Genomic DNA, 13,068 nt, shown 5'->3' with positions numbered 1-13,068 from the left:
AAGTGTGATTAAGTAAATCTCAGTTGCAAACTGCTAATGACTCTGTAGCAGAAGAAGTTGAACCACAGCAGAGACACCCTGTGGAGGATCTGCTGTGGTTCACAGACTTAGAACTAGTAGAGGATTATTTCCTTTTGAGACCCATAAGTTTAGCTGGATATTCTGCTATTTGAACAAGAATGATAGAATAAGATTTCCTAGTATTAACATGTTAGCAATAAGTAGCCATCACAATAATTTAAAAACAACAATTTATGTGTATGATGATATTTTTTTTTATATTCCTGACATGTGAATGAGATGATTAGCATTAGCGATTATGGAACATCAGCAGTGAAAAGCTGGCACACTATCAAAGCTCTTCATTAATATGATGACATCGATAGATCCAACATCTGGACTGTGTGTGTATGTGTGTGTGCGTATGTGTGTGTGTTACACTCAATGCATTCTGCATTTTTATATAAAGCACTCATATTTCTCTTCATGTGAATACACATGCATTAAAGTCTTAAGCCCACGGCTCTGCAACTATACGCACTTTTCTATATTTTTATCACATGGGCGTGAGTATGCCTGTCTATATTCGTGACTATTCATAAATTCAGTGTGTGCAGTGGATGTGAGTTTGAGGAGTGTGTGTCTCAGTGGACTGACAGCAGAGCTAAGACTGAATTTAAATGCAGGTCATTGTGCAGCTTGTGGATTCAGGTTCTGTCTCTCTGCACCAGTCTGTGCTCAGGATGGAAAACCATCCAACATGGCACGCATGCCAATAAATGCTAATAACCTCATCACTCTCACTGCAGTAGCCACTTGTGGGGGCAGCTGGTGGGGTTGGCAGGTTATCCTGCAAAGTACTGGTTCCCACACCTTTACTGATTTCAGAGGGGGTATCCTCGGATTGCTGTATTTCCATTGGAAAAGATCTGACAAGGACATGGTGATAATAGGATTGATGATGGAATATGTGTGGCCATTAGGTTCTTATTTAACTCCCCTGACTCATTAGACTTAGAAGCGTGTCTTTAATTATATTCAGTGCTGGCGGATTAAGGCAGGAAATATTGTGTGAATTAAAATTAAAAGTGGGCATCAGAGTGTTGACAGCATCGTACACGTTCCATTAAAAAAAAACAAAAAACTGGAAGGTAACTTCTATAATTGCAATGCAAAAATAACAAGGTAAGATTTTTGCCAAGGTGCATAAAGCAGGCTGAGAATGACTTCAAGGGAAGCAGCGTTGTGATTAATTCAATTCTACACGGATAGAAAAATACTGGGTGCAGATGGGTGTTATTGCAAGAGAAGATGTTGCAGAGAACATCTCACTAACTTAGGAAGTGGATCTAGATAAAGGAGTGATGAATATTGCATGTATTTTATGTGTTTGTGTGGGAGATGTTTGAATCGAAGAAATATTTCTCCTATTTTTTCTCTCTAGTTTCTTCTTTTCCTCTCTGTCTGCGCATCAATAACACCTGTTTGTTAATCCCCCTGGAAGCTGTTTCATTTAATATTAAAATTTGGTCCTGACACATATTAACCTTAATGCACCTCAGTGGGAGTTTGAATTATGTGCAGCTAACAGGTCATCAGCTTAAGATCAGTGAAAATATAGAAGTCAAAATCATACATTTGCGTTAATACAAATTATTTAAAGGGATTTCCAGTAAAGCTAAAGGTGTTGCCTCCATTAATATCATTATATCTCAATGTAATTCTAAAAACTAAAGCCATTAGTCACAGTTAAATGTCTAGAACCTTGCCCAAACCTGAGGAGTGGGCAGTGAGTTAGAAGTCTGCAAAGCGATGCCCCTCGTGTTGATTAAAACCAAGGAAAAATGTGTCAGATATGCAAAAAAGTCAGAGTGTGATCACATTTTCAGCAGTTCAAAAACATATCTGAAGCAAACTCAAAGAGGACCAGCTGGAGAAATTAAAACTGAGCGTTATTAACATAAATCGGAAAAAGCCAACGCTGGTTAAACAAAACAACGAGATAAGGGAAGGAATTATGAAATAAATGCATGCTATATATAAAATTGAAAAATACACTCTGAGTATAACACACACACACACACACACAGAGTGCATAAATTCAGCAGCACTGATACGCTCTTTGATTTGATGCTCCCATCTGCTCTGAGTTTCCCTCTGAACAGAATGTGGATGAGGATCTGTCTCCTCAGCCATGCCTTCATCCGGACCGCCGTTAATAATAAAGCCTCTTCATTTTGGGTCCTAATTAGGCAGCTTAAGCGGCTCGTGATGAGCTAATTATTGTCCATGGTCTGGACGGATTTTAGTTTTGCGCCTGTGCTATGATGGAGGAGCCTCATGCATTCCACTCTGCTGTGTTATTCTGATAAATAACTGCGGCTGCCTACCTATCAGCTGACTTTAACTCCTATCGCCTCTGCAGATTTATTTCTGTGTGCTTTCACCCAGGAGTTAGCCGCCGAGATTCTACATTTTCTTCACAAAAGTGTAATTTATCGGAGGCCAGCGTTAGCGACACGAGGGCGAGTGCTGACAAGCACAAGGTCACACCTGATGTTGCTCACCACAGGTGAGGACACCAGCTATTATAGGTGAGGTTAAATACAAACATAGCTTCCCATTTCCTTTGAGCGTAGTGAGTTATTGGCTCGATGTGGTCAGATCCACAACCATGTGAGCAGATGGTAGTTGTACATATCTAACTGCATTCTACAGCCTGCTGTGGATTGAAGCGGAGCTCGCCATTAGTCCCGTCAAGCCTCATTGACCGACTCGCAAATAAGAGTCCCATTGTCCTCTGCATTTCTGAGCCGTTTGATGATGCAGGCCACTCAGCGAGGGTTTTTTTTGCTCTTATGAGAGGCATCATGCTTTTATCATACTAGTACTTGGCAAGAAGAGCACAAACAAATAATTGTTAAGGGTACAAATAATTCCTTATTAATTCAAAACAGTAGGAGTGAAGAGCAAAGAGGATACCACAAAAAATATGTTCCAGCCCTTTTCTGTTTGCCACCATGATGCTAAAGGACCCAAAGACAATTAAACTTCATGATGTGCTGCTCCGATGGAATTAGAATGATGATTATTTGAAGCCAGATCTAATGAGTGAGCATTCAGGTGGAGATACAACTATAATGAATTTGTAATTCTCAATTTTACAGCTTCAGACTTCTTGCTTGTCAAGCTCCATCTCAACCTGGAGGTCTTTCCAAACAGAGATGAACCAGGACTAGGAGTGTTTTTCATACAAGAAATGTGTTTCATGTTGCCATGGTCAAACACATGCATGAAATAAAGAAGGAGTAGCCGTGTGCGTAATTCATTTTCTTCAGTCTCGTCCTCTGTCTGCGATAATGAGTCTATTTTGCTGTCAGAGCAGTTGATCATGAGAAAAAGCCCCTTTGAGGGGAGACAAAGGATTTTTTCCAACAAGCACATCTTCCAGTCTCTGGACAGAACATCAGTGCACCCCCCAGTAAACAGAGAGGTCACCCCATCAGCTGGTGGGGGTGTTACGGATCCTGCCTGTCCTTCATTAATGTTTTCAAAGCCACTAGAGGATTTTCTGCTGAATTTCTGCGGGCTTTGACGTCACAGTGATTGCGTGCCCCCGCCCCCCACGCCCCCACAACCACACACACACACACACACACACACACACACACACACACACACACACACACACACACACACACACACACACACGCACACACACACACACACACACACACACACACACACATACTACCCCCCTCCCGCCCCCCATGAGAGAACTGCTTATGGAAACACTCACCCTCAATGTGCTCTTGTTGTAAAATAGCCTGAAGGTAGCCATGATGCAGTAGCTTCGCCCATTTTTCCATTCAGTGACACAAACATCAGCCTGCTTTTAAGTCCCGATTTGATTTAGTAGAGAAGTTAACGACGCTGCAAGGAGAGGAGTACACTTCATATAATTAAAGTAATATGAGCATCAATCAAATACTGACGCAATAACCAACAGCTTGCTCATCGCCTGACTTTTCACTTCCCAGAAGGAATTAAAAGAGACATGAAGAAGAAGTGTGTCTGCGTGTTTTTCAGATGTGCTGCAGTAATTATTTTTGATATATTATGGATTATTTATTAGATTGTTCTTCCCCCCGCTGGTTTGGCATAGTTTTACAGCCAATGAGGATTTGGCATTTGGACAGAAGAGTGGATACAGAATGCTAAAAATAGATATTGTTAATATGCACTGAGGAAGTGCAGTGAAGTTTGCATTTGCCTGTTTGATGTGCTAAAAAAGCATTTTTTCCTAGGAAATGAATTTGTAAAAAAGTGAGTAAACCCAAAAACCCAAACCCAGAGAAAATGATAAAATCATGTAGCCTGGCCCCAGGTCAGGATTAGAAACAGAACCTTCCTGGGCGACCTCTTTGTTTTCAGTTTGATAAAATATTCTATAAAATAGAATAACTTGTTCATGATTTGGTGAAAATTGCCCTGTAGGGTTTTCCACAAAGCCTTTCTTGCAGTCGTTGTTCGTGCAGTATGGATAGCAGATGAATTACAGTTGGACTGAAGGAGACGAGCTTGTCTGGTCCAGACACGTCACTTTCCTCCATCTCAGGCACAGATTTGCTTTCAGAGTTTGTAGCTCTTCCATTTCTCCCTGCCGTCCTCTAGAGATGTGTGCAATGACTGCAATGATGTGTGAAATTGTCAAATCGCTAATGACATTTTCCTTGCATAATAGTGTCCCTTGAAATGGTGTTTTAGAGCTGCTTTGATTGAGAAGTATGGTGAATGTGTGAGAGTGTGTTGGTGGGACATGCCTGAGGACACATGTCCCCTATTTTTCAATTTTTTACAAACCAGATGGCCAAACGTGGTTATAAATCTGATTGCATGGATAGCTGTGCCCCCTTTAAAGCCACCTTTTTTCACGTCCTTGACTTCACTTTGACACAGACAACAGTTCGCCAGAGTGCTCTGTCCTGCGCCACTCTTTCAAACTGATTCCAGGTCTTTCCCATCCTCTTGATGTCGGCATCGAGGTCACGGCGCCAGATGTTTCTTGGCCTCCCTCTCTTTCCTTTCCCTCGTGGATTCCACTTCCTGCCTTGTGATGCTGTTGGCTGGCTTCCTCAGAGTGCCCAATCCATCTCCATCTTCTACGCCGGATCTCCTCATCAGCTGGCAGCTAGTTGGTTGCTGCTGATGGTCTCAGGCCAGTGCATCTGAAGGATCCTTCTCAGGCAGCTGTTGATGGAGATCTGCACTTTCTTCATGGTGGTCTTCATAGTCCTCCATGTCTGTGCTCCATACAGAAGTACTGACCTGATGTTGAAGTTGAACAGCCTGATCTTTGTGCAAGTTACAGATGTTCTTAAGCTGCGAGTATGCTGTCCTCGCTTTGCAGATTCTTGCTCTGACATCTGCGTCTGTGCCACCCTGTCTGTCAGTGGTGCTGCCCAAGTAGGTGAAGGTTTCCAGCTCTTCCAGCTCGCTCCCATGAAGTGTGACTGAGTCCTCGCTTGTTGTATTGATCTTGAGGATCTTGGTCTTGTCTTCATGGCTGCTAGCTCTGTTGTCTTATCTTGCACCTGCTGGTGTCTGATGGGAAAACAGGGCCAAGTCATCAGCGAAGTCTAGGTCCTCTAGCTGGTCAAACAGTGCTCACTGAATCCCGTTTCTTCATGGTCCAGTCTAACTTCAGAAGGAAGAGGAAAGGTGACAAAAGTGCTCTGCCCATCTGTGCAGGTGTCACTCTGTTACCTCTATAATGTTTCCCTCCTTGTCTTTGACTGGTCGTTCATGCCTGCTATACTTTCCAGTTTCTTCAGCTGCTCAATATTGTAACTGGCTGTTGCTTCTTCTGCCTCCTCTGCCAGACTGTCAATGAACTTGTGTTTGTCTGTTCTTCTGCTCTTTTTCACTTCTTTGTTGGCTTCTGTGAAGTCTTCTTGTGCTTTGGCCTTTGCTGCTCTCGTCCTGCGAGGAAGCTGCCTTCCTCTGCTTCCTCGCTTGGGTCTTGCGTAGTGTGTCAGCCAGTATCCATTTCTTATGTTGGTTCTTCAGCTTCAGTCTGGCTACTAGCAGACATCAGCTTCTCTTTTAAGCCTCACATCCTGTAGGTATCTGTGATCAATCTGGTTCTCAGGCAATACCCAGGTAGCCCTGTGTAGTCTTCATTGGGGGAAAGTGCTTCCACCAATGACCAGGTTGTTCATTGCACAGAAGTCTGCAAATCTCTTGCCATTAACATTCATCTCGCCCTGTCCGTGTTTTCCCATAACTTCCTCATATGTTGTCTTGTCCGATCTTGGCATTAAGATCGCCCATGAGGTTGTTGACATCTTTCTCTGGGTACTTGGCCATGACATTTTGCAGCCTGTCATAGAACTGGTTCTTAGCGTCTTAGTCTTTGTCATTGGTTGGTGCATTAGACTGGATAACATTAATCTTCTTCTTTCTTCTGAAGGATGCTGTGATGATTCTTGATCCATATGGTTCCCATTATATCATAGGTCTTTGTGCTGGTCATGAGAGTAACCCTTTCTGTGTGTGGAGCGTTTTCTTCTTCGTGGTCAGAATACAGCAGCATTTCTCCTGGGCAGTCTTCTTTTTCCTGACTATGTCCAGTGGGTCCTGGACTTTAATTCATAATTATTCTTGATGAATCTACTCACAAGTCCAAAAGTCCAACCAACAGACTAAACCATGAAAATGATTGAAATGATCCCAAGGATAAATATCACATGTCTGAAGCTGGAACAGCTGCCACTGATATATTAACTGACTAGTTGCTTCAGTTCTGTTTGCATGACCTGGTGGTGGTGGGGCACGCAGCAGAGGACATCCCTTTAAGATGTAATGGAGTAGAAGAAGGATAAGAAGATAGAACTCAAGTATGATAAAGTACCTCTGATTCAGTCACTTTAATGAATGTATTAACGTTTTACAAAGGATAGAAAGTACTCTACATAAGACACCATTTGCCAAAACAACAGTAAGATAAACTGTGGTTCTCAGGTGGCCAAAGGAAAGACACATTTTGGCAAAGTTCTTATTCATTAAATTATATTTTCTCAAGACAGACCTGATTTCTCCCCCCAAAAAACATAGCATTAAAAAAAATTAAACACTCAAAATTGGTGGTTTCGAAACAAACATTTTGCATTTCTGATACCCATATTTTTCTGTGCCGGGTCATTGAGGAGATTATCAGACACAAATGTCTCTAACAACTGAAGCCATGAAGGAACAAATTGTGTCATAAATAGTCAATATTCGAGATTAGTGCTTACAATTATACAATTAGCTTACAATTTCTAAAGTTTCTTACAATGTGTGTTTGGTATGGTCATTGGCACATAAATAGAGGCAGGACAGTGAGTTTGCTTCACAGCTAACACACTGTCTTCATTGTAAGTTAAACAGTGTTTTGTTGTACAGTTTCAAAAGATTGAAAGTTTAGTTCGCTGACAAAATTAACTGCTGCTATTTCAGTCTCAGCAAGTGACTCTGTACGTTTGTGTGTACATACAAGCAGGACTTTTGTGTGTAAGTATGTGTATTTGTATTTTTTCCCTATGAATGAGCACTTCTGTGTGTGGATCAGAACCAAAGGCCTTTTAGGTCAGTCTTGGTATGTTTAGAGCCCCCTAACTGATTGTTGAGTTTTAAATTGCTCATAATCATCAGACCAATGAGAGACAATGAGTGTGTATCTCTTTCTAGCCTTTAGAATAGTGCCGTTATCTGCATTTTTGGGGGGGTCAGTCTTGGCTTTGCTTCAGGCCATGTCAGCCAACGCTATCAAGCTTAAAAAGGAGCCTCTCTACTCACGAATAATAATTAGAGGACTGAGTGCCAGTTCACAAAGAAATGGACCATCTGGGTTGGATCCACCCAGCCTCAGTCTCTGTCGTCCACTGTGATGTGCCCGAAACTTGGACCTTGTGTAACAGGCATGCTTTTTATAGATGACAGAGCGTGTCCTTTGCCAGAGTGCATAATAATCTGTAAAGAGGATTGAAAGACGATTGCAGATAGACAGAAGCTGTTATGTTCATGTTGTAGTGACAAACAATATATAATTTAAAACTGACATTGTCACAACTAACTATAGTTTTATGGTTATGTCCATACATTATAGTAGCTATTAGCTCATGTGAGGTATTGATGATGCAACCCCAGCGTCTCACTATGAGCTTTCAGAGGCAGAGAGTGAAGTGAAGGCTTTTGCTCCTTTCTGGCTCTACATAGACCAACAGAAGGGCTGCTTGCCCATTTCAGTATTATTTTTTTATGCGATTAATCTCCAGGGAGCCACAGGGGAGGCGCTAAAGAGCCAAATGCGTCGGTGGCGGAGCTGCGGGTCGCCGACCCCTGCTCTAAGGCCTAAATTTCAATTCATGAAAATAATACTCGAAACATTTTTTCCCTATGGTATATTTTAAAATATATGTTTGGTTTATTTTAAACAGAAGGCAAAATATTTAGATTTACTTTTTTAAGCGCTTATGAACCCTCCCCATAATGACATTAATCCACCCTATATCTGTATTACCTATTCTAACACTCTAGACTGTTTAAGGTACTTTTGTGTTTTACGGAAATTCGCTGCTTTCCGTGAGTCTTGGAATGCAGCACATTCCCGGATGCTGTCAGCCAATAGCATGCGTGTACAGTATCACGTGACTACTGAAAATCCGCAATGTAGTGAAGCTGTGAATCTTCAAGCGTGAACAAGTGAGGGATTACTGTATACTGTATTTTTTTATCCAGTAGATGTTCTACTAGAGCAAATGAAGTCTCAAGAAGCTTTGCACTAGAGTGAAGCAATTGGTTAACTCCAGCTTGTTAAAGTACTTTACAGTACAGACTGTGTGTTAATGCACCATACAGGACTTAAATAAACTCCAAGGGTTTGTCCAAATCACCATCTTGAGCGGACTGGACAGATATCAAAGTGTAAATGCAGACAATTCACCCAAGACACATTAAGTAATTAAGAGTTAAATGGAGTCTTAATCAGTAAGTGCTCTGTGGAGATAGTCTCGACACAGAATGCTCCCTGTGATAACAGCAGCCTGCACGGAAATTACTCTGAAATTACACCAAAATTAAAATACCATTAAAGGAACAGAAAAATGTCCCTAATATACATTATAAAGTACATATAAAACCATTCTGTAGATGCACCAAGCAGTCATAATGTTCAACTCCGATCACTCGATCTATGAGTGAGAGTATTGATCTGGATGGATTAAGGTCCATTTACTCTAGAATGTGTCTATTGATACCATTCAAGTATGTTGTATGGCTGATGGACAGGTGAGGGCTCACTAAGCTGTTAACCTGTTCGGGTCAACAGTTCCTGAAGCCCTTTTGACAGACAGCTCTATCAGCGCCTGTCAGTGGAAAGACACACTTAACTGACACACTGCAAGAACACAAAACTGTGGTGGCATTAGGATCATGATATGTGTGACAGGAATGATGATGTGGAGGATGATGAAAACGATGATGATGATGTTGACAATGATGGTGTATGCGTTTTGCTTGACCATATGGGCCTCTCAGCTTGATGTACAGTATATTGTACTTTTTGGTAGTGTGTATGTGTTTCTTTTGTATATTGATGTTTATTTTTATTTGCGTTCCTTCATGATTGTGCGGTTTTGTGGAATGTGGGGATGTATGAAAGCAGATGGTATATGTAATTTGCTTCGGGATAAATAAAGTTTTCAATCTTCCTGCCTGCCTCATGTGTGGGGTTAGGATCCATAATTAGTACACCAGCAAAGAAGTTTTCATTCATGGTTTGATCAGATAAGCAAAGATCCAGAAAACACAAGAAACCTCAAAAAGTCCAACCAACTTGATGCATGGGAAGGGTAGAAAACGATCTGGCACAACACTAGTGTTGCCCCCTTTGACACAGAGGTGCTCAGATACACCCCCTCCCAGGCTCGGTAGGTGTTTCTTTCTGAAGCACTACTTCAAAGCCTGCTTCAAACATGGAAAACCCATGTGACTGATGACGTTGGACACACTATCTATCTATCTATCTATCTATCTATCTATCTATCTATCTATCTATCTATCTATCTATCTATCTATCTATCTATCTATCTATCTATCTATCTATCTATCTATCTATCTATCTATCTATCTATCTATCTATCTATCTATCTATCTATCTATCTATCTATCTATCTGCATATGCATATGTCCCAGTGATCAAGGAACAGCAGCGTCAGGGTATCATTGAACCACTGTCATGTTTCACTGTAGATTACATTAGTGCAGATACCATTGATCCATAGGCAGCAACCGTTAGTTTGCTTTCATAGTTCCACAGAAAACCATCTCAGAACTTTGGTGTCTTGTCTAGAAGGGTCTACCGTCTCTAAATACTCTAGTGTTTTTGGAACAACAGCAGTGAATGTTTTGGAGTATTGTGAATTTCCCAGTTCGGGATCATTAAAGTATATCTAATCTAATCTATTGGCCAGCAACCGGAAAAACATTGGAACTCGATGATAGTATTTCGAACATCTAATTTATAAATGAGTCTCAAATGATCGATGGCATGCAGGAGATATATCATTTAGAGACACCAATCATCAATAAAAGTAGCATTTCTGTGTTGAATGTGAGAAAAAACACACGCTAGTCCAAGGAATTTTGTTTCTGAGTACTTTCAAGTTTTATTATGTGACTCAGATTTTATAACTAGCACAAGACTGCAATAACAGCATACAGGGAACTATTAACTATGCAACCATTTAGAGCCACTTGGAGGCCAACAAATTTTCTAACAAGCAGGACAGAGCAGCCTAGAGAGCATTTCATCATGTTTTATGTACCATACAGGCATTTAGGGGTGCACTTTTACAGCATTTCTTCAACCATGGAGACATTTGAGTGAGTATCAAAAGTGAAATCATCCACTCTTTGCAAAGACCTTCAGGGTTGGAGTTATTGGACACAGAAAGAAAGGGTAAAGGGAGATGGAGACTCAGGGGGTGATGATACAGACAGTAGAGAAATTAAATATGGAGTTGAAAGTCGACGAAACCAATTCTGGCTGCTGGAAATTAGTAAAATAACACAAACCCCACAGCTTCTGGACCTCTGGTTTAGATATGCCTCATCTCTGGTTCTACATGTGAATGTTCTTTTTCATTTTCTTTCTGAACACTTGAAACACCTGCAGTGTCTTTTCATCCAGGTGAGTGGTAGAAATAGTAACAAATCAGGTAACAAAATATTTTTAAAAACAAAGTAAAGTGCATGGAGGATAACAGTGTGCTGAGTCCCTGCAGCATGCATAAAACAGGAAGATGTCCTCTGGGACGGAGCAACACCAGCTGCACCAGTGGAGCTGTGAAGGAGTGTTTTAGCAGCTCCCAGCTGGAGAAGCAAAACACAACAAGAGCATAAATTATCACTTAATCTGGAGCGGATGAGTAAAGGTTAGAAAATTAATCCTCTGTGAACACCTTCTCAGTCTGCTGTCTTGGCAAGTACAGATGAAAACATTTGATTGTGTTTTTTCTCGGACGGCGATGACCTCCCTGATGCGTCTTCTCTGATCCATGGAGGAGGCTCCTAGCGCCCAGACCAGTCAGCCAGTGGATGAAACTGGATCAGTGTGACAGTGATGGTGTTTTATGATGCCAATAAGATCCTCTCCCTACCATAGACATACACACACAGAGGTTGTAATGGACTGGGCTGCTACTTGTAAAGCTAGAACACTCTGGCTCATGAGAAATGGGATTCTAGTGGCTTCACTTTGTAAAGAAGGAGATTCAACTATTTTTTGCTTTTTGTGCTTCGACATTGTGCAAAATGATTCAACGTGCAGACCGAAAAAATTATCTCTCATTCCTCCTTGCAGCAACTCTCAGATATATTATAAATAATGGATTACCTTTATATCCTGCTCGACTATTTCTGTGTCCCTGGGGCTTCAGGTTCGCATACCATTGTGTTGTGTGCCTGTGTGTGTGAAGTGCTTTTGATGATGTACAGCCACAAAGGATGTCCATATTAACAGAGTGCACTACTCTGTAAAGCATAGGTACGTTAATAACATCACCGTAGAGGTCGATTCAGTTGAGTCCTATGTTTTCTCCACATTTATTTAAGGACACATGTGTCAGTCTGACTTGTGTGGAGCAATCACATCTCTTTTGGAAATTTATGAACACAAAAAACAAAACCATGCACAATGTTGTTACAAACCATAGAGAAATAAAAAAGTAGGAGCTCTTAATATTAATCTGAGACCACATACTGATGTCTGTACAAAACTAGGACATCTGGTGGTTTAAAGGCTGCTGTGAATATCTGATCATCTGAATCATGAATGCTGCTTGAAAACATGTTAAGAAGATTGTGGAATGAAAACACTCTTTTAATCGAGGACATCAGTGACACAAAAATAGAAACTTGATGGCTTGAACCTGAAGGTCAAGTGGGAGAAAATGTCATTCAACTTGAGTGTGGAAAAATTGTAGTTTTAGATGCATGATTTATCATAGTTACATAACAGTTTGAATACGTAACTATAATGTTATATTTTGTATTTTAATTTTATTAACTGTATTAATCTCCGAGGGGAAATTAGAGATCCGCTCATGGTGCGCCTCAAATGACCAAACTTGTAAAGAGGATGGTGCCTTGCTCAAGGGCGCCTCGGCAGTGCTCGGGTGGTGAGCTGACACCTCCCACTGTCATCTCACACTCCTAGGTGACTTGGCAGGAACTGGAATTGAACCACCGATCTTGTGGATGACCCGCTCTACCAACTGAGCTACCCACACTTCATGCACCCGCTTTCAGGGGTCAGGAAGTGTATATTGAGAGGTCTCTGGTATGGTGTCGGGCTCAATTTAGCCGGTAATTCACACGTGGTCGTGAAAAAAAAAAGAGAGATGGAGTCTTTTGCCCTATACTGGACTTATGAATGCCCAACACCTATCTGCAGGTGTTGCCTTTCCGTATGCGGAGGACAGCAGATGTGCTCCAAGTAGTCAGCTACACAGCTGGGTCATATCC

Source organism: Antennarius striatus, chromosome 22 (assembly GCF_040054535.1).
Source record: "Antennarius striatus isolate MH-2024 chromosome 22, ASM4005453v1, whole genome shotgun sequence".
Lineage (NCBI taxonomy): Eukaryota > Metazoa > Chordata > Actinopteri > Lophiiformes > Antennariidae > Antennarius > Antennarius striatus.
Note: the sequence above shows the minus strand (reverse complement) of the source record.